At 51.0% G+C, this 22,760-nt stretch overlaps 1 protein-coding gene across 4 annotated transcripts in view; it reads left to right on the top strand.

Moving 5' to 3' along the window:
* The window catches only part of LOC143666876 (mitotic spindle assembly checkpoint protein MAD1-like), a 267,107-nt gene that overhangs the window by 38,696 nt on the left and 205,651 nt on the right, over positions 1–22,760 (top strand). Inside the window, exon 1 of one of the 4 annotated variants that reach the window (XM_077140439.1) lies at positions 14,799–15,332. The exons of the other annotated variants lie outside the window; for them this stretch is intronic. The gene's annotated coding sequence lies outside the window, so the exon portion shown is untranslated. Of the gene's footprint in view, positions 1–14,798; positions 15,333–22,760 lie in introns of those variants that run through there. 4 annotated transcript variants of the gene reach the window in all.

The raw sequence follows: 22,760 nt of genomic DNA, 5'->3' as shown, positions 1-22,760 counted from the left end.
GCGGGGCCTGAGGCGGACTGGAGGCCCTATGCCAAGCCCATGCTCCTGTTCCGGGCCTTTCTGTGAAGGTGGGGCAGGCATGGCTGCCCCTCTGCTCCCTTGGCCGGGGGGTGGTCTAGGGTGCCCTCGGAGAGCCACCCATCCCCTGGCCCACTGCAGGGCTCACTCAATCCTGAGACCCCGACGAGCCACCTGTCCTCTTGGTCCACTTGTGAGCTGGAGTTACCTGTTCGCCTAAGGCCTTTGCTTGGATGGTGTTTTAGTTTGTAAACTGCCAGAGCATAATATACCAGGGAAGGAATAGCTTTCAAAAGGTTGTTCGTTAAGTTGCAGTTCTAAGGCCATGACGGTGTCCCAACTAAGGCATCCAAGGAACAATACCTTGACTTAAGAAAGAGCTGATGAAGTTTGGGTTTCTCTCTTGGCTGGGAAGGCACACAGCCACTTCTGCTAGTTTCTCTTCGCATTTCATAAGGCTCCCCCTGGGCATTTTCCTTCTGCACCTCCAAAGAGCTGTGTCTACACTAAAGCTTTTTCCAACATGGTTCCCTCTTAAAGGGCTCCAGTAGGCAACCCCACCTTGTATGGGTGGAGACGCATCTCCATGGAAACCACCTAATCAAGAGTTACCACCCACAATAGGATGGGTCACATCTCCGTGGAAGCAGTCAAAAAAGGTCCCACCTAGCAATACTGAATGAGGATTAAAGGACGTGGCTTTTCTGGGGTGCAGGACAGTTTTAAACCGGCAGAGCTGATGATCGGGTGCAGGACAGTTTTAAACCGGCAGAGCTGATGACCATAGCATGCCCCTTTTTGGCAGCTGCAGCCCTCCAACTGAGCGTGGGTTTCAGGAGCAAGGCTTTTCTTCTCTGCCCTCTACTAAGGAACTGAGCATGCACCATGGCATGTGGCGCTGTCCTGAGAAGATCTCTATCACGAGGATCCTTTTAGAGGTGCTTTTGTGACGCCCGCACTGAGGCCTTGTGGGAGTGCAGTCCCAGGCCCAGGTATTCTCCTCCCAGTGTCTGTGCAGAGCAGAGATGGGGACGGCCAAGAGGGGCTGGAAGTGCAGGATACAGAACCCTGTGAAAGAGCGGCTTGCAGAAGGACATGGGCTCTGCAGAGTATTGAAACTAGAGCAGGCTCAGGTCCTGCTGCAGAGCTTTGTGTGTCTGGGGACTGTCCCCAGGCGGCCAGGCCCTGGGGAACCCACTTCTGTCGTTTCAGTGCACAAGAGAGCCTGGACCTTTACCTTGCTTTGCACCAGGAGGACAAGTCCTTTCCTTTCTGGGGCTGAGGCCAACCTTGTGATGGGCAGGTGTCCTGGAGGCCCAGGATAGGGCTCCTTCTCGCCGGAGCTAGCGGCCTGCCCAGCATCCCGTCCTGTGGCGGTGTTGTTGATGGGCAGTTTGACCAGTGGTGCATGCTTACTCTTCCTGTGGGCTCCAAGACGTAAAACGGTTAGATCTGAGGGTTAGCAGCTAGACTGCTGCACCTCTGCTGACCCTCCCGTCCCTTTCCATTAGCATCCTCTCTTCTCCTTCCCTTTCTGGGAACACAGGCCTTTGGGCGAAGATCCCTTGCTGGCTTCTTTCTTTAGCTGCCGTAATCCATTCTTGACTGGCCAGTGACTATGCTAGAAATGCCACTTGTCCCTTCCCTTGGAAATCCTCGCCTGCAGAGTCGGCACCTCCAGCTCTCAGCTCTTGCCCTGCCTGCGCCCGGCTCCCGCGCTGCCCAGGCTGCAGCCCCTGTGTGCGACCCGCGCCTCCCTCTGCAGGCAGGTTGTTGAAGGACCCGCCCTTCCTGGTCCCTTTTCTTTTTCAGTGGCAAGCAGTTTCATTTATATCTTCTCTCCGGTCAGTAAATGATCATTATGTCGCCTTCTCTTACCACCTGCTGCACCGTCAGAGTTTGTGACCTGGGAAGCTGACTTGGTCTGCTTTAGTTTCTCTTCTGTCATTTGACCTTAAAGAAAGGGTAAGGGTGTCCGTTGTGCCAGGAATGTGTGCTTTTTCTTTTCTTTTTAAAAAAATTTTTCCAAAGATACTTATTATACAACATTTTTTGCTATTTCTTGATTTTTCACTGGGAGGCATTAGCTTTCCCCTAATTTTTTATTGAAGTACCATGTTCGTCCCACAAGTGACCAGTGAACTCCCCCGTGTGCCCGGGGCGTAGGAGCCCCTCGTGCCCTTCCAGCTGGTCCGCCCCTTCCCTCGCTTCCACCACCATTGGTGGGTTTCGCGTGATTGTGATCGTCACACAAATGGAGCCGTGCAATTTCATTTGCATAGAATAACATGAAATAGGATGTGTTGGGTTTCCTTTCTTCCCTCCATCTTGAAAAGTTTCATCCCAGGTTGTGGGTGCTGCAGTGGCTTGGCGTGGGTGCTGTTGACCATGCCCCCGGGAATGTGCCGCACGGTTTCTGAAGCCGTTCCGTCGTTGGGGGGCATGTGGGCAGCTTTCAGTTTGGGGCTGTGTACTGACAGCGCTGCTGCGGGCGCTGGCGCCTGCCTCCTGTGAGCACGCATGGCGTTCACGTTAGATGAGTCCCTGGGGTGGAGTTTCTGGGTCATAGGGTACACCTTGGTTGAGCACCTTCCCAAGCTGGCTGCACCAGTTTCTCCTCTTGTCACCACAAGGAGGGTCCGATGGCTCTCCATTCTCACCAACGCTTGTCTGACTCTTGGGCTAACCGTTCCGTGGGTGTGCGGTCATCTCATTTGGCTTTACGTTGTGTTTGCTGATGAGTCCTGCAGTTGAGTGCCTTTCCACGTGTCTCTTGGCTGTATGTACATCTTGTTTGCATCGTGCCTGTTAAATCTTTTGCCCATTTTTTTCCATTTGTTTGCTTTTTTCTGATTTGTAGGTGCGTTTTTATATATTCTTGGTATATATATATATATTGCAAATGTTTTCTCCCTGTCTGTGACCTACTTTTTTACTGTCTAGATGTTTTTATGAACTGAAGTTCTTTTTATCCATTTTCACCTTTATGGTTCTCTCTTCTTGTGTCCTGCTTAAAAAATTGTTGATTGCTTAGGTCATAGAACTGTTCTCTTTGAAAAGCTTTATTTTGAAGTCCACCCGGAGTGTGTGGTGGGAGGCCTGGTTCAGGAGCAGTGTTCTTCCCGCTGGGCAGCAGGTGACCTGGGCCACTTGTTGGAAAGGCCCCTGACTCCCTTGACCTTTCCCGATCAGTTGGCTGCAGATGGGTCGGCCCGTGTCTCCGTTCTGTTCGTAGTTGATGAGTCTGTCCGAAAGCCTCTGTTTCCTTCTGATGACTGTAGACTGGGCCTGGGGGCTTCCAGCATCTGAGGCCTACCATCCAGACGTTTGAGGTGTTTCATGGTGCAGGAAGGGACCGACCTGTGAAGTGCTGTGCATCAAGCTGCTCAGGTGAGGACTTAAGGTGACGTGGGTCCCTGTGGAGTCAGTCGGCGGCTTCGACAGGAGAAGCTTGGTGGCCTGGTGTAGGCCAAAGCCTGAGGAGAGTGGGCTTGAGATAGGATGGGCGGAGAGGGCAGTGAGGCTGCTGGCTTATTCACTTACTTCCTTGTATTTTGTGATTGCTGGGAAGAGGGCCAGAGAAGTAGGGTGGTATCCGGAAAGGAGATGTGAAGTCAGCAGGGTTTTGTTTTCAGATGGAAGATGTTGAGGCATATTTGCACAGTGGTGGAAATGATCCAGGAGAGAGAAGAGAAGTTCTGGAGTTTTGCCCTTCATTAAGCAGAGGAGTGGAATCCAGCAGTTTGCCTAAGCTGGGAGCAAGGGCAGTTAATGCCCCAGCAAGAGGGAGGGCAGAGCCCCCTGGCTCAGCTGTGGGTAGGTGGGTGGGTGCAGGCAGCATCACTTCCCACGGGAGATCTCTTTTGTTGTTTCTGTTTTCTTGGTGAAGTGGAAGCTGGTCTCACCAGCAGTGAGTGCAGAGAGAGTGGCATGAAGTAGCTGTCACGAAGTCAGATGCCGAGCAGTCTGGGGAGTGCGTTGTGTTTGCCAGGCAGCAGGCTGCGCTGCTCAGGGTTTGCTGTCGTGAATCTAAAGTGAAGCCGGTCAGCATGGCAGTGTGATTTCCTTAGCTGTGTCTGTCCGTCCTGGAGCTGGGTGTGTGTGCAGAGTTGGAGTTCAGCAGATGTGGGCTTTGTCAGCTGATGACATTGCAGTGAGGAAAGGACAAAAGAGAAGGATTTACTGCAACTGACACTGGGATTTTGAGCCAGGCAAGGAGAGAGGGACGGCATAAGGCCAGAGGACCCCAGGGCTGGAGGCCCGAGGAAGTTGGGCCAGGAGGGGAAGGGACGATGGAGCCATCCCAGGGTTGCAGTTAATGGGAAGAGCAGAGCCAGACTTGCTGAGTGTGAGCTGCTGAGGTGGGCTGTGGGCAAGGGCACGGGGGACCAGAGGCCAAGAAAGCGGCTGTTGAGAGCACCAGGGTTATGTGGGAGAAGGGCTGTTGAGAATGGCAGTGAGCCAGGAGCCGACAGTTTTAAGAAATTAGGGCAAGTCTTCTTGGTTCTAAAAATATATTTAGCATTGAATCGCGTCTTCCTACTTCTGCCAGCTGTCACTGATGGAGCAGGCTCTCAGCACTTGCCCTTCCTGCCTGCCTGGCCTTCTGCTGGTGCTGTCTCTCTGCCACCGGCGCTGCTGTGTCCTGCCAAGCCCAGGGTTGACCTGGAGGAGGGGAAGTCAGGCTGCGGCTCCCTTGCTGAAAGCCCCTAGTGGCCTCAGAGCTAAGCCTGCTCCATCTTCTCTTCTGTCCCAGCAGTCTGCTGGCCTCTCTGCTGCCTTCACACACACATGGGCACAAGCCTCTTCGAGGGCCTTTGCACATGCGGGCAGGATCCTACCCCAGGGCCTTTGCACACACAGACACGATGCTACCCCAGGGCCTTTGCACACGTGGGCACAATCCTACCCCAGGACCTTTATGTTCACTGCTCCTCTGTCTGCAGTGCTTTTGCTCCAGACAGTTAACATCGATTTCCTCGCTTTTCTTTTTGTCCTTCTCAGTGAATCTTCCACCCCCCGCCCCCACGTAAAGTAATGAAATTGCCTTCCAGTACTTTTTTGTCCCTGTTCTCTGCCATCTTATGCTCGGTACTCTTGTTCCCAATTTTACGCAGTATAGATTTTGCTTATGTGTCTTGTTTGGTTTCTCCCTTCCCTCATGAATGCAGGTGCCGCAGGGCTGTAGCCTTTTTGCTCATGGCCATATACAGTGCCTGACATGCCCTGAGCCATCGGTCAGCATCCCTGAGTGGGGAGTGAACATGCGATTCCATTCCATTCAGTGTCAGGATGAGTGCTGGAGCCCTCAGGGACCTACCTGCGGCTGTGCCCTGCTCAGCGCCCTGGGACAGCTCCCAGTGGGTCTGCAGAGGGGTCCAGTGAGTCAGAGCAGGGAAAGGACGAGCAGACTGAGCTCGCCCATGGGTAGGTGTGTCTGCACAACCCTGGCAGGCCTGGTCCTGCCTCAGCCATACCCTCTGGGGTCTTTGGCTTCCCATGAGCGCCACCCTCTTTCCCGAGGTGGGGCCTTTCTGTGGTCCATCTGTACTGTGGTCCGTCCACGTGGCTTCCAGATCCTCGGGAATACTTTCTGGGGATGGAGATTGTTCACCCTGTGCCTTGGCAGTGGATGGAGGCTGCCCCTCACTGTAACTGTGGCCCTCGGCTCTCCTGTTCTCCTTGGGCTAGCCAGGAAGGGGGTTCACGGACAGCTTTCTGTGCCGCGGGGCTAGCGTCACTGGTTACGGAGGCAGATGAGATGGAGGCGCTGTCCTCTGGGAGCCCATTTCCTCGGCCAGGTTTGCTGTGTCTGCTTCTCCATTTCCTGGTAGTTTTGTTTCCACACCTGGAAGGAAGGAGGTAGGGAGGGAAAGGGATGTCAGCATTTCTTTGTGTACGGTTTGATTACAAAAGGAGTACGATCTCATTTAAAACATTTGACTGTATAAGGGGAAAAAAAAAGAAAAATCAGAACAAAAGATTTCCTGTAATCCTCTCGCCAATGAAAACCACCAGGAATGTGTTGGTTTCACTTCTTCCTGTCTTTTATGCCATATGCACTATTTGGTGGGTCTTCTTATTTTGTTTAATCTTTTGGAAACATTTTCTATATCAAATATCCTTTTAAAACATAGTTTTGTGGGGCTGTAAACTGCTGTCTTGTATGCATAATTAGCTAAGTTCTTGTTAGGTATTTAAATTATTTTTGCATTTTTTACTATAATAAATAATTTTCTGGTTAATATACACATTCTCAAATATTTGATTGCATCCCTGATGATTTCCTTAGGATACATTCTTATAAGTGGAATTGTTGTTCAAAAATATGTACATGTTTAAAGAATCCAACAATTTCCAAATATCTCAATTTGGGCCAAATGCTTTCATATACATGATCTTGTTTAACATACAAAAAAATTCCTTCAATCTTCTAGATGAAAATATAGGAGGAAATCTGCATGAATTTTTAGATACTACACCCAAATCTTGGTCCATGGGAAAAAACTGATAATCTTGCCCTCATTAAAATGAAAAAACGTTTTCTCTGTGGAAGAAACTATTAAGAGAATAAAAAAAACAAGCTACAGCTTGGGAGAAAATACTTGCACATCCGTATCTGATAAAGGACTTGTATCTACAATATATAAAGAATTTTAAAAACTGAACAACAATGAAACAAAGTCTAATTTAAAAATGGGTAAAAGATCTGAACAGATACTTCACTAAAGGATATATGCGGATGGCAAACACACAAAAATGCAGATGGCAAACACACATCATTTGTCACTCAGGAAATGGAAATTAATACCACAATAATATAGTCATGAGAAGGACTGACAGCTAAAACAGTGACAACAAAAACTGGTGACAGGGTTGTGGAACAGCACGAACTCTCATTCTTCACTGGTGGCCGTGGAAAATGGTGCAGCCACTTTACCAGACAGTTTGACAGTTCTTACAGAGTTAAGCTTGGCTTAACATCTGCCCTACCAACTGTACTCCTGGGAATGTACCCAAATGAGCTGCAAACTTGTGTCCCCACAAAAAAACCTGTACACAAATATTTCTAGCAGCTTTATTCAAAGCATCCAAACGTCCCTCAGCAGAGGAAAGGATAAACAACCGGGTGTATCGCATGGCAGCACACTGCTCCGCGGTAAGGTGAGAGGGACTGCTGGTCCACGTAGCAGTGTGGGTGAACTGCAGATGCGTTCCACTGGGTTAAGGAAGCTACACCCAGAAGGTGTCCATTCCAGTGACCTTCTAGGAAACGCGAAGCTGTAAGGCTGGAAAATGGGTTAATGGTGGCGAGGTGTTGAGTTAGGGGAGCGATGGACTGCAGAGGGACGCGTGGGGAACTTCCGAGGCAGAGTAACTTCCATACAGTTCTGGTGTGGCATGGCCGTGACTCAGTGCTTGCCCACACCCACAGAGCTCATCATCCCAGAGCAGAGCTAGAGCACAGGCAAGTAGAAAACATCCACTGGGGATGTCAGAAGGCTCTGGGATGGAGGACGCATGTGACAGACACGTCTCTGAGTTGCGAAGGTGCAGCATCACCATGCTGACGGATGGGGCTTCTGAGTCACTGGAAAGTATTTTGATGGGAAAGTGAAGCTGAAGACCAGAGGGCCATGTGTAAGCGCTGTCCCCAGGAAGGTAATGCCATCTCTCGTGGGCTGTGGGGGGCAACTCTGAAGCACTTTTTGCGTGCATATACTTGAGCGGGACAGATCTGTGAGTATGTGGCTGACGGTGGGACCAGCTTCCCCTGTTGGAGAGGAAAACAGATACGCCAGTAAGGAACTCTGGAGGGGACGCTGACATAGTGAATTAGTGGCAGAAAAGTCAGTACAAGTTCCTCTGTCGCTTAGTCAAGCTATCAGTGGTGGCTGCAGAAGGAGAGGTGGTAGCATTTGTGAGCTAGTCCCCGCACGTTACCCAGGAGCCGTCCTGCAGGGAGAGGAGTCGGGGCTCCTTGGAGGCGCGGTGTGGCAGGAGCATTGCAGGATGGAACCATAGAGTGAGGAAGTGCTTGAGCAACAGAGGGATGGGGCGCCTCAGAGGGACCCAGGAGCCATCCGGAAACACTGGGGCAGTCTGAGCAACATGACAAATAACGTAGCATGAAATTATAGCCAGAGTGTAAAATAAAGAGGCATGAATCCATGCTGATAGAAGTAAATGATTAAATGTAGAGCTAAATGGGGAGAAGAGAGCGACACTCCTTTTGGAAGAGCTCACCCAGCAGAGCTTGACCTGAAGGTGAGCTGCACCTGTGAACTTGCTCCACAGACTGGAGTCTGGAGAAGGAAACCAGGGGCTCTGTAGCCACGTGCTGAAGCTCACATCCCCAGAGCCCTGTGGGAGGGCAGGAGGGGTACCCTGCACCTCTGCAGGCTCTCCAGAAACCCACCCCTGCAGTCCGGTCATCAGAGACCTCAGGCATCCCTCTCTGGGGAGCCGTCTGCAAAATACCTGACCAGATGCCTCAACCCCAAGAGACGAACAGCGAGGACGACTGAGAGGCCGGCCCAGGTCCAGGAGGGTCAGGAGGCATCCTGTGGGGTTCTGGGACCAGGAGGAGGGCAGCTGTGGGACACCGAGGAAGCCCAAGAGTCTGGGGCCCAGCCACTGACCACGCACCGGCCTGGCCTCTCAGTCCTGATGGCGTGTCCTCTGGGGCCGGGATGCACGCACGTCAGCGCTGACAGGCCCGGGGCACACTGTACAATCTTGGCTGCTTTTCTGTGAGTCTGAAATTATTCCAGATAAAAGTCTATTTTTAATACCAACCTCTGAGGTAGAGGTTATCATCGTTTTGCAGCTGGGTGTTGAAGAACCTGCAGAAACCGGTCGTCTTGACCGCTCAGCCCCCCTCCCCGTGGACCCCGTCACCCCTGCTTTGGCACGCCCGCAGAAGGACCTGCCCCATTTCGTCAGTGAAGCCTGCCGCCCAGGGCTTCGTGACCATGTGTGTGTCTGGAGAAGAGCGGCGACTTCTTGCTTGTGAGATTAAAGCTGCACCAGCACGCCCTTGAAGGAGGGGAGAATGTGCTCTCAGATGTTTCCTGTCTCACTTCCCACCCGCCTGCACCCGGACGTCCCTCCGGCTGGCAGGAAGCAGAGCTACTTGGAGATCTTTTCTCTTGCTCTTTGGAGCAGCCGCTGGCCCCAGCCAGGGTCCTTTGGCAAGGTAGCCCCCAGTATGGGGGTTTTACGGCACCTGCACCTGAGCTTAGAGCAGCATTTGCTTTATGAAGCAGGCGTGATGATGTCCTTGTGCATTGACAACTCGCTTTTGAAACTTGGGCCTTTGAAGATGTGCCCCTGAGGCAGCGTCTGAGGAATGCAGCCTCTGGTTGGAGTCGGGTGCCATGTGGAGGCCTTGCTTGCTTTGCCTGGCTCTGGTCCCGACTCTGCAAGGCTCTGTCTGTCCGTCCCTCCTCACTGCTTTCTCTCTGTCCATATGTGCTGTCACAGAGTTCTGCCCCTCACTCAGGCCTCACGGGGAGCCCACAGCTGTCTGCTGGGCAGACTGTCCCCCACAGCAGGCCCCCTCCCTTGGCCTGGTTGGGGTGGGGCTTGGTGCACCTGATCCCCCAGGCATGTTGGTGGAGCTGGGGGGTGGAGGGGAAGGGACGGGTCCTGCCCCGCAGGTGAGCCAGGGGCTCTCTGCTGTGGGCGTCCATGCCTCGTGTCAGCCTGATGCCGACCCTCGCTTGCCCCTTGCTTTGTGCCTCTCCCTTTGTCTCATTGGTAGGCAGGCTTTATGCCCCGAGCTCACAGGAGGGCCAGAACCGAGGCTCACCGTGTGTGAACTTCGGAGAAGGCTCATCTCCATCACTTTTCCTTCTCAGCGGGCTGAGATGTCCTTTGGCGTGAAGTAGAAGAGCTGCCTTCTGACCTTACATCTTTCCGTCCATCCCTCTAGCCATTTGTTATTTGCTCAGCGTGGTTCTTTACTAAGCACCTGCCCTGTGCTGAGCACAGCCCCCTGCGTTGCACGTGCTCTGCCGCACGCGTGACGGCAGTGCTGCCTCTCTTCCGGCTCCGGCTGCTCCCGTGGCTTACCCTCCATCTGCCAGTAAAAGCCTCCAGGAACCCGGATGAAAACCCCACCTGAGCCCCGGGATGCGTCCACCCCTGGCAGGAGGAGCCCTGCGGAAGACCGTGGAGAGGGTGCTGCAGGTCACAGAGGGGCTGGAACGCGAGGGGCTTGGCAGCTCCGAGGGCAGAAGGTACAGGGTGGGGTGGGAGCGTGAAGAGGGCCACGGGCCAGAGTGTGCGAGGCCTGTGCGGCCTGCTGTCTGCTCCACTGCCAGACCCCTGGGCTGCCCCGCCCCGGCCCTGCCTCCCCTGCGCTCCTGCTTAGTGGGCTCTCGGCGAGCAGTCCTGGGCACCTCTGCTCTCTCAACCCTGTAGCTGTGGGGGATGAGGAGGCATGGTTCCCCTGTGACCTATGACTCGACAGGTGGCACTCAGCACTCAAGGGCTGAGCCTCTTGAGTAGGTTCAGGTAGAGGAACCCCAGACGCCACCTGCCACCTGCTGCACCCCAGCCCAGGTAATGAGCAGACAGGCCCCGTGTGCCCCCTCGTCCTGGCCCCGCTCCCTTCGCTCAGCCTGGCATCTCTAGTCCCAGTACATGCCTCTGTGTGGTTTTTTGGTATTTTTGTGTGTGTGGTTCTTGCCCAGCCTGCTGGGTGCATATCCCAAGCTTGGGGAGTGAGCAGTGGTGTTTGGGCAGGTCCCTACATCCATCATCCGTCTCAGGGCTGTCCCAGCTCCAGCACGTGGCACCTCTCTCTCTCTCTCACGTGTCCTTGGCCTACAGGACGCCAGCTGGGTGTGCGTTCTCTTGAGGTCCTGGTGTGAGCATGCCACGAGCATCTGCTTGCCTAGGAAGGATGGTCAGAGCCAGCCCTGGGCGAGAGACCTCGTCCCTGTGGGGCCACAGAACTCTTGAGCCGTTGCCTTGGGCGCATTTGATGTTGGACGCCGCCCAGTCACTGGAGACCTGAAGAAGATGATGGAGGCTCTCTCAGGTTCTCCAGCATGCTCTCCTTCTGGAGGCGTCCCTGTGCCGGGTGGGGAAGGCCTGATGTCAGCCTGGGGCTGATGTGCTGCCCGTCGCCTGGACCCCTGGGCGCCCTGGTCGAGCCACTTGCATGGTGCCCCGCACCTCTGCATCTGTGTCCGTCAGTGCCAGAGCAGCAGGGCTGCCGAGGGAATGCGGCTGAGACTCGGCGGGCCCTGGTAGGCTGCAGGCGGCACCCGCAGCAGGGCTCAATGCTGCTGCCAGCTTGTTGGTGGCCCAGGGTCTCTGTGGACACCCACAGTCCTGCAGGAGGCCACGGGGCTGAGCTCGGTGGCCCAAGGGAGTGCAGAGAGGGCCACATAACGAGTGCAGAGCTGGTCTCCAGGTGGAGACCCCCTTTCTGACACATGAGCAGGAAAGGCAGCCCAAGGGGCAGCGCCAAGCTAGACCTGGGCACGTCCCTGAAAAGAGGCGTGATGGGGTCTGAGGCAGCTCGAGACGGAAGCGACTTACACAGCACCTGCGCGATCGTCACCCTGGGCGCCCAAACCGGCAGAGGTTGGGCCCTGGCGAGTGTCAACGTGGAAGAGAACCCCTCCCGGAACCAGGACAGGGAGCCAAGTGTCAGCAGTCGGTCAGAGAGGCAGGAGGGTGAGAGCTGTTGGGGGCAGAGGGGCCTGGCTCTGGGCCCCCAGGCCTTCAAAGTGAAAGAGGGTGCAGCAGCAGGGTCAAAGGCACAAGCCTGAGAATGCACAGAGCAAGTGGAGAATGTAAACGTGGCTCCACAGTGGGAGCGCTCCAATAAATACGCAGGTGGGGAGCTACTAAGCAGCTCCTCAGCTTTCGCGTATTAACCCGATCACAGCCACTAGAATGAAGATGGTGAGGTCTGTGCACCAGGCACGTGCTGGGGATTCCACAGTGCATGACCCATTTTAAAAATAAGGGAAGTGATGCTTCGGGGGGTTGGGAAGGTTGGCTCAGCAAGTATGAGAATCAAGACTTGAACCCAAGCCCTTGGCCCCCAAGCCCGTGGCCATCACCATGACTTTCACAGGGAGTCATCTCCTGCTGGGATGTGACTACTACGCATTGCACTGAAGGTGAAATGCCGAAAGATATAAAAAAAGAAGACCCCAGGAAAAGCAATACAAAATATACAGATAAACATAAGAGAATGATACATCATTTATATGAACATAACAAAAATATTGAGGAACACAAAAGGAAACCAACTGGTGGGAAGGCATACCCTGGTAGAGAAGCACCCAAGCCCACCACACAATACCAACAAAATCCTGTTCACCTGGGGCTAGATGAACTGAACTGATGTGCACATGAAAAAGTAAACAAGCAAGTTATTGGGAAACTTTTCTAAAGGTGTGAGGAGAAGAACCTAGCTCCCCTGGGTATTTAAAATATAATAAACTACAATGAATAAAGCAGTATGGCACTGTCATGTGAAAAGAGAAGACAAAACTATGGAACAGGATTTTTAAGTTCCTAATGTAGATCCAAATGCATACAGGAAATCAGTACAGTGGCGCTTCAAATCAGGAAAGGAAAGATGGCTATTCATAAGATGCTACTGGGACACTACTTGGGGAAAAAAAATAAGGTGAAATTCCGTCTAATATCTTATATCAAAAGCCTTTCTCAGAAGAACAAAGATTTTAGACAGAAAACATAACACCATAGAAGGAAAACTCTTGGGAGAAATTTTTAATAAGCTAGGAAAGAGAATAGCCTTTCTAAATTCACATGAAAACAAAAGAGAAGCACAAAAGAAATGGCTGATACAGTCAACCCCATAAAAGTCGGATGTAATGCCTGAAAGACAATTTTATGACCGCTTGGAGGGCAGTGGGGAACTGGGAAATCACATCTTCAGAAAAAGCATAATTAATTTCCTTAAGCTACTGAAAGATTCTCCAAGAACAAATTTTACAGAAGATAGGCCAATGGACAAACACGATTATGAACAGGTAGGAAACCCGGAATTAAAAACGACACCGAGAACCTTCACCGAGGAGGGTGGTGGAGGGTGGACACAGATCAAGACCAGGGAGACAGCACCTCCAGGCCACCAGGGCAGAGAGCTGCCGAGGCCAGCAGGGGAGGCTGCAGGGCAGGTGGACGTCCATACTGCCCGGACAGCAGGAAGCAGTCCCACCACTTTGGAAACCCGGTGGTCTCCACACGTTGAACAGGCATGCCCAGACACTTCTGCCTTCAGGTGCAGCTCAGGCACCTTTGTCCACAGAGAGGCCCGTGCCAAGCATGCAGGCCAGCTGCCCTCAGCAGTCCACAGCAAGCGCTTTCCTCAGGTGGGTGGGGAAGTGGATGGAGGCTGTAACAGACGTCTCAGCAGGGACAGAGAGACAAGCTGCCAGGCCATCTCGGCAGGTCCCGGGCCTGGCTTCCTTGCTCAATGTTTGTAAGATGCCCTGTGCGAGAGTCGCCTGGGTCCCTTTCTCTCTCTCACTCTCCATGGCTCCATTTGTGTTATGTTCAAGAACAGGCCAGGCTCATCTGGAGCAGGGTAGGTAAGACCCGGAAGGAGCGTGGGGACCGAGTTTCCAAGGGGTTCATGTCACCCAGGGACTGCAGACAGGTCCTGGAGAAATGGGTGTGTCCCTGCCCGAGACGTGAAGGAGGTGTACAGTGAGGTTGGTGCTTTTCTTTATGTAAAACACAGGTATCCCTTCCACATCACAGCTTCGCCCATTGTGGTTTCCACGGATCGCAGGTCAGCATAAGAAATTAAATGGGGCTTTTGGGAGAGTTTTGAGAGTGCCGCAGACCACGCCCCAAGGCTAGCAGTGTAGATATATCTTAAAAGCTTTAGTGACTCATAAATGCATAAAATGCATGTACTGTCATGTATGTTACCTGTACAGTATGCATATTTCTGTTTCGTATCATAAATGAACAGCTACACAATATTTTTTCTTAAAATTAAATTCATAGTAAGAGGACTCTGCACAGTGCTCTGGCGATGCCGAGCATGCTGGCGGCGCTCTCCCAACGGACAGTCATCTGTGCATCTCGAGGTTCTCGTGTCTTGTGTCATTTAAGCCCCGTAAGTGCTATTAAGATCATGGGTCCCAAGTTTGGCATAATACTCCCAGTAGATCAGAAAGGGCTCCCAAGAGACAGAGGAGAGTGATGAACTTGAAGGAAAAAGCAGAATTGTTAGATTCGCTTCGTCCAGGCCAAAGGGCTGCTGAGGCGGCACCACTATGGCGTTAATGAGTCACGGGCAGACATGTCACGAGATAAAAAGGGTATCCATGAAGCGTTGCTGCAGCTACACCAACCATGGCAGAGCGTCTGCCTAGACCAGGAGACCCGCATCTCTCGCGCGTAGAGACACAACAAGCTTTTGGGTGCAGAATTGCTATTAAAAAGGCATTCCAGTAGACTGTGGCATCATACAAGAAAAGGCTAAATCCTTACATGACTCCCTAAAGGAAAATGAAGATGAAGGGTCTATACCTATGGATTTTTCGGACCAGCAAAGGTTGCTTTGAAAAATTTTTAAAAAGGTTTGCCCTACATAATGTAAAAGTAACAGGTGAGGTGGCATCTGCTGACCAAGAGGCAGCTAAGGAGCTTCCTGAAATCCTGAAAATAGAAATTTTTTACACAATTTTCCAGACCATGTAGGCACTGAGCCCTTAACCCCCACAATATGGAGGAGGCAACTGTATACCTCAAGAGTATACTCTAGATTCCTGAGCCACGCACCCAACCCACCCACCCAGAAAAAAAGAAATGTACTCTGAGAAATAAAATCTATACACTGGGAAACCATTTTTCACCTAACAGATTTGCAGAAAGACACTGAGGCAGCCAGCTGGCTTTCCCAGCCTGAGGTGACGGGCCCTGCACAAGGAGCTCACGGCCCATGTGTCTTGGTGGCCTTGCCACCTGCCGTGGAGTTGCAGGGACCAATGCAGCCTCCCTCCCTCACCCCACCGCCTCCAGCTCAGCAGAGCTGAGGAAGACGAACCAACGGGAGACACAGGAGGGAGGAAGTTAGGATTTACACCCCGCCCCACCAAGGCGCCGCATCCGAAGGAAAGAGAAGGAGGAAGCTAAACACTCAAGCTAAGGTCTGCGCGGCAGGGGAGGTGAGGGAAGAGCCGACACGTCCCTCTAATCAGCCCTCCAGCCAGGAAAGAGCGCGGCACAGAGCGAGCAAGGAGCAGCAAGAAACGCCCCACAGAGGTGCTTCCCGGGACTCTCCACCCCGTCCACCTGCCCAGGTAAAAGTGGGAAGGTGGCAGGGGGAAGGCCCAGGGAGACAGAGGGGGAGGTGGCTAGGAGCTCCATGCACTGGATGCCACGTAAGAGCCAAAGCTCCCTGAGAGTGAGCTGGGAGCAAGGAGGCCTGGGGCCAGGCGCCTGCAGGTCTGGCCTCACCCCATCTCCATCCTCCGTGATGACCACACATCAGGGCAGGGGGGTGATGACAAAGGTGCAGCATGGGGAACTCTTAGGGTGAATGACGAGTGGCAGCTCCTCCCCACGTCTGTCAAAACCCACAGGGCTGTAAACCATGAAGAGTGAAGAGTGAATGTTGCTATCAGCAAACTGAAACAAAATATTAACCAGGATGAGAGGAAACTCAAATGGAATATAAACTCCTTAAAAAAAAGGATCCATGCACAACCCTCGCCTTCTTGCCCACACTGACGCTGGAGGCGGGACCTTCACCAAGGACACCCCCAGAGCAGCTTCCTTCCGAGAGCCGAGACCCAGCTGGCTCTGCCATGCGCCTCTCCGTACAGGGTGCTGGCATCTGTGTGGGGCTGGCCAGGCCTGCATCCTAAGCCTGTGGGACGAGGGCCTCGTTGTTCTGGGAAGCCCACGGCCTGCTGGTGTCTGCACTGCGTGGCGCCAGGTCCCGCTCTGCCAGCGCCCTCTGCGCTGAGCGCAGAGCCCGGCTGCACCCTGTGCGTGCATGCCGGAACCCGGCTGCATCCTGTGCATGCATGCCGGGCAGGTGGTGTGGTGGGCCCAGCTCTGCGTTTTTTCCTCTCCCGCCCATCCATCCATGTATTCAGAACATTTCATCTACCCCCCCCAGGGAGCTGGATGCCCCACTGGGGCCTTTGCCCTCAGGCAGAATGCAGTCTGATGGCTTGGCAGGGCCGCTGGGGGCCATTCTAGGCGATGCCGCATCCAGGGGGCCAGGGGGCTGCTGGAAGCTCCAGTGGGTGATTCTGAACTGGGAATGGCTCAAGCCAATGTCTGGTCCTAGGGTGAGGGTGCTACCTGTCACAGCCCTGGGCACGGTCCCCGGGGGCTGGGGGGGACCCTGGGGACATGGCCTCCTCTACTCGGGGCTGGACCCTGCAGGCCTCTAGTAGCAGCCACAGGTTGGGGGGGGGGGGGCTGGGGGAAGAGCAGCTGTCTTGCCCGTGGCCCACCCAGCCTATTCCTCAAGCCCCCTGGAGGTGGGACATGCTTTGACATCTTGTGAAGAGCTATCTAAGCATTTAGAAATGCTTGGTAGCATTAAGTAGGATGTTTTCCTGCTCCCTTGCCTGGAGTCCTTGCTGGTGGATGTGGGCTGTTTTCTGCGCAGCTTGGGGTGTTGATCTCACAGGCAGAGAGGGCTGCTGGGAAATGCTTTTCCTGGGAAGAATTTATGTTAAGGGAAGCACTTTCTTTGTCACCAGCCTGTTTTCTCCAGTTACTGGATGTCCTGTGCCCTGGAGATTGCTGAGAGATGGAATCACCCTGAAAGGCTGGGGCACCCCTGAAACGGCTATAGCTTTCCCGGCAGCCCTTCCTCCATCGGTGTCCCTGTGGGCAGGGGACACAGCTGACAACCCCCGTCCCCCGCCGGCCCTGCCTGTGGATGGCGGCTCTGGGCCCGGCAGGCTGGTGTCCTTTCTCGTGAGTTTGGCATGACCCCGGCTGGGCGTGCTTTTCAGTGAGGAGCCGCCGTGGGGACGGAAAGGGTCGCTGTCCTCTGAGGTCACTTCCAACATGCAGGCTCCTAGTGGGACTTCAGACTACGCCGGCCCTTAGTGGGCCTTCCCTCTCTGATCCGCGCAAGAGCTGGGGCGGGGGCTGCTACTCCGTGTATAGGAGAAGACACATAGGCGTGCAGACGCAAGACTGCCCGCCCGCTGCAGCAGATCACACGGTTGTTCTCCAGGAGAGGCCACGCAGGAGCCCCAACACAAGTCTAGAACAGTTTGAAGACTGAAGCCATGTGCAGTATCTTCTCCATCACAACGAAATGAAGGTAGAAATCAGTAACCAGGAGGAAATTTGGAAAATTCACAGATGTGTAGAAATTAAACAACGCATTCCTAAATAACTTATTGGTTAGAGAAGAAATCACAAGAAGTGCATGCAATATTTTGATGTGCACGGAAATGGAAACACAGCATGCCAAAATGTAGGCAATACAGCTGTAAAAGTGCACAGAGGGAAATTAATAGCTCCAAGTGCCTACATTTCATAAGAAAGATCTCAAACTGTTAATGGACAAAGGCCATGGATTCTTTTTCCTGATGCATGCAAATGACCAATTCCTGAGACACCAGGTTTTCAAAGAGAAAAAGTGTATTAGGTGCGAAGCAGGATCAGATATCCTGTCAGCCCCAAAATCTGTCTCCCCAAACTGCAGTAATTCTGATAGTTTTATAGCATTAAAAGATGGGCAGTAAGTTTTATACATTAAATGAGCACAGTGGCCCCTGATGATGTAATGTAATTAGAGGTTGCATTAGTCAGCATTCTCTAGAGAAACAGAACCAACAGGAGAGATCTGTAAATATGAGATTTAAAAAGGTGCCTGTTGCGACCATGGGAATGAAAGAGTCCAAAATTCGAGGGCAGGCTGTGAAACTGGTAGCTCCGATGAAGGGTTTGGACGAACTCCACAGGAGAGGCTCGCCGGCTGAAGAAGCAGTGAAAGTCTCTCTAGCTTCTTAAAAGCATTCAACTGGTAAAAGTCTCTCGTTGTGGGAGGCACCCCTTAGTTGATTGCAGATGGAATCAGCACAGATGCAGTCAACTGCCTAATGCCTTAACACACCAGCCTTCCGTTTGCCAGCCAGCCACGAAGTATCCTTGGAGCCAGGGTCAGGCTAGCGCTCGCCTGACCGACACTGGGGCATCACCACTTGGCCAAGCTGACATGAGAGCCAACCATCACAGAGGCGATCTCGTTATTGAATATGCGCAGATGGATCACACGTTTAGTCACAAACGTGTGAGAACCTGGCAGCGTTGTTATGGTGGAGGGTGTGATTTTTGTATGATGTGAGGTATAAAGGACTTGCAGGTTAAAGTCTAAGCTTCTGCATATGTCAGGCAGGCCCGTTTCGGTTAGATCCAGTCTGGGTTATCAAGATATATTTGGACTTGGGTGGCTTAGTTCTGGCTGACCCAAGATCCTTCATTAATAAACATTAAGGACTGTTTTAGTGATTATAAGACTAAAGTTGAAAAACTGGGAAAATGGGACAGATCAAGCTTGGTTACAAGACTTTAATAATCACAGGGGCAGAAGATAACAGCTGTGCAGTCATTATCAGAGATCAAGCCAGCTATATTACAATGTGGAGATTTCAGGTATTTCTCTCTGTCTACTCCAGTATAGCAGAAAGCAAAAGGAATATGTATATAATGATTCAGCAGTCAAAATCATCCCTTAAATCCTAATTTCTTGGTTACAAAACCAGTAACTTAAAATTCCACTTTTAGAAGCTAGTAAAAGAAAAGCAAACTAAAGCCAGGATAAGCAGAAGAAGGAAAGTAATAAAGATTACAGCAGAAATAAACAGTAAAAAAGTAGAGAAAATCCAGTGAAATAAAAATTGATTGTTTGAAAAGAGCAACAAAATTGACAAACTGTTCTTGGTTAGACTGAACAAGAAAAAAGGAGAAATGATTCACATTATTAAAATCAGGAATCAAAGTGGGGCTATTATTACTACCCTTACAGATGTAAAAAAATTTTTAAGAGAATATTATGAGCAGTTGTGTGCTAATTAGATAACCTTAATGAAATGGACAGATGCCTGGAAACGCAAAAACTTCCAAAACTGACTCGATAGAAATGGAAAATTTTAACAGACGTATGACAAGTATAAAGAGATTGAATCAGCAATTAAAATGCTTCCCACAAAGAAAAGCCCATGGCTAGATGGCTTTGGCTGGTGAATTCGAGCAAACATTTAAATAATTAACCACATCTTCCCAAACTCTTTCAAAAAAAGCAGGATGAATCACTTTCTAACCCATTGCCCAGAAACCAACACCAAATGAAGACAAGATAAGAACGGAAACCTACAGACCAATATCTATTTGGGTAGAGATCTAAAAGTCATCAGTGAAGTACTAGCAGACCAAATCCAGAAGCATATAAACACAACCAAGTAGGATTTATCCCAGCAAAGCAAGAGTGGTTTACATAAGAAAATCAATGTAATCATCATATTGATAGAATGAGGGAAAAAAACGCATGATCATCTCAAGAAAAAGGTAAAGCGCTTGGCAATGCCCATTGTCCCATATGATAAAGACACTCAGCAGATCAGGAATAGAAGGGGCTGCTCTGGTCTGATACCGGGCATCTCTGAAAAGATTACAGTTAACATGAGACTTAATATTGAAAGTTTTAAAACTTTTCCCCTAAGATCAAGAATAAGACATCGTCATAATGGGAGTTCTAGCCTGGGAAATGAGACAAGAAAAAGAAATAAAGAGCATTGGTGTGCCAAGGAAGATGTAAAATTATCCCTATTTGCAGATGATATCATTTTATATATGAAAATCCTGAAGAATGCACACACAGTAAAATATTAGAGTTAACAGCAAAGTTGCAGAATACAGGATCAACATACAAAAATAAGTTACATTTCTCTACATTTATAATGAACAATCTGGAAATGAAATTAAGAAACTAAGTCCATTATTTTCCATAGCATCAACAATAATAAAGTAGGAAACATTTAACCATGGAAAGGTGCAAGACTTGTGCACTGAAAACTACAAAATATTGTTGAATAAATTGTTAAAGATCTAAATAAATGGACAGACACACCATGTTCGTGAATTGTAAAGGTGGTGGCACTATCCAAGTTGATCTACAGATTTGGTTCAATCCTGATTGTGTTTTTTTCAGAAGTGAACAGGCTGATCCTAAAATTGATGTGGGAAATGCAAGAGATCCCACGTGGCCCAAATGCTTGAAAAAGAACATCCAGAATTAGGGACTCATAGTTTACTACCAAGCCAGGTACTCAAAGCAGTGCACTGCTGGCATACCTACTGCCCTTCGGAGCAGAGTCCAGAGTCTGGAAAGAAGCTCATGGCTTGGTGGCCAGCCGAGCTATGATAGGGCTGCGAGGGCAACTCTTTGGAGGGGCCAGTCTTTTCAGCAGGCCATGCTGGAGCCATGGTCAGCCACATGCCCGAGAATGAATTTGGGTCCCTGCCTCACACCACATGCAAAAATTAGCCCCGAGAGGATAAAAGCCTAAACACAAGAGCTAAGATCATAAAACTCTTAGAAGGAAACATATAAAAGCCTTTCTGACCTTGGGTTAGATAATTGGTTCCAAAATTACACTCAACAAAAGAAAAATAGGTAAAATGGACTTCATCAGAATAACTTCCGTGCATCAGAGGACAGTATTAAGAAAGTGAAAAGGCAGTCCACAGAATGGTAAGAAATTTTTGCAAGCCTATAAAAAAAGGTCTGATATCAGGAGATATGAAGAATGCTGCAACCCAACACCAAAAATAAGGCAAAGGACTGGAATGGGCATTTCTCCAAAGACAGCGTATGTGGTCCACAAGCATATGAACAGAGGTTCAGCTTCGGTTGCCGCTGGGAGTACGCAGATGAGAACCGCGGCGAGATGCCACTGCACGCCGTGGGAGAGCGGTGATGACAGAATAAGGACTGATGGTAGTGGGCATATCAGCCCTCGTATGCTGCTGGCGGAAGTGTAGCAGCATACACTGCACGCCGTGGGAGAGCGGTGATGACAGAATAAGGACTGGTGGTAGTGGGCATATCAGCCCTCGTATGCTGCTGGCGGAAGTGTAAAGTGGTGAAGCACTTTGGAAGACCTCCTGGCAGTTTCTCAGAAGGTTAAACAGAGTTGCATATGATCTGGCAATCCCACTCCTAGGTGTCATGCCCAAGAGAAATGAAAACGTATGTTCACACAGAAACTTGTACACAGATATTCATGGTTGTCAGAAAGTGTTAAGAACCCAAAGGTCCGGGCAGTGTGGCAGTGGCTCAGTGGCAAAATTCTCGCCTGCCATGGTGGAGACCCGGGTTCGATTCCTGGTGCCCACCCATGTGAAAAAAAAAGAAAACCCAAAGGTCCATCAGCGAATGAATGGATAAACAAAATGTGGCATATCCATTCCATAGCACGTTATTCAGCAGTGCAAAAGAATGGAAAGATGCATGCCATGACACGGCTGACCCTGGAAGGCTTCCCCGAGAGCAGGTAGCCAGTCGCCAGGGCCACCTATTGTACATTTCCGCCAATAGAAAACATGCTGGCCAGACATATCCATGCATACAGAGGGCAGACATGCTGTCGCCAGGGCGCCACGGTGAGCTGGAGTAGAGAGGGGCTGCCAGTAGGTTTGGAGTTTCCTTGTGGGGTGAAGAAATGTTCCAGAAATAGACAGTGATCATAGTTGTACAACATTGCAAATGTGTTAAAAAACCACTGAAATGTCTACTTTAAGATGGTGAATTTTATGTTATGTGAGTTTGCTCTGTTTTGTCAATTGAACAACTTGTTCTCTAGCATTTAAAGCTGACACCAGCTGAGACCTCAAGGAGATGCCCCCACTTCCCACCACAACTTGTTCTTTGTCGGGTGGGTACATCAGAGGGTGGCCTTAGGACATGCCACACACCCCTGACCCTCCGAGGGTCTCGAGGAGACACTGGAAGCCTGGGGAGGGTGGTCCCTGGGGTCCTGGTGGCTGCTGTGATGGAATGAAGACCTGCAATAAAGAGTTCTGTGCACTGAGGGTGGAGTTTATCAGGCTACAAGTTTACAGTTCTAAAGTCATAAAAATGTCCAAACTAGAATATCCAGCAAACTATACCTTGACTTGAGAAAGGCCAGTGATGTTCCTGGTTTCTCCATCAGCTGGGAAGGCATGTGGTGACGTCTACTGCCTTTCTCTCCTGGTTTCTAGATTTAAATGGCTTTCCTGGGGCATTTTCTTTCTGTATCTCCAAAGGTCTCTGTATGTGTCAGCTCTGAAGCTTTTTTCCTAAATGGACTGTGGTAAAGTGACCCACCTAGAATAGGCAGAGACATATCTCCTTGGAACCCATGTAATTAAAAGGTCTCGCCCACAATTGAGAGTCACATCTCCATGGAAACTGCTTAATCGAAAAGATCCGCCCAGCAGTATTGCATCAGTGTTAAACGTGGCTCTTCTGGGGTACACAATAGTTTCATTCCGACACAGTGCTTTACCGATGGGTCTTGCTTTGTCTCCACGTCAACCTCACAGATGAGGGAACTGGGGTTTGAGGCCCTTTGGCCTATGCTTGGTGCCCCGGCTGAGCTGCAATTTGCGCTCAGGCTGCCGAACCTGCCGGCTGTGCCCACCGTCCAGGCACGCTGGGCTGAGCCTCTGCGAAGGCTCCGGGGGCCACCGTTGGAGGGGCTGGGAAC

Source organism: Tamandua tetradactyla, chromosome 23, assembly GCF_023851605.1.
Source record: "Tamandua tetradactyla isolate mTamTet1 chromosome 23, mTamTet1.pri, whole genome shotgun sequence".
Classification (NCBI taxonomy): domain Eukaryota; kingdom Metazoa; phylum Chordata; class Mammalia; order Pilosa; family Myrmecophagidae; genus Tamandua; species Tamandua tetradactyla.
This window is presented reverse-complemented; position numbering and strand designations above follow the sequence as displayed.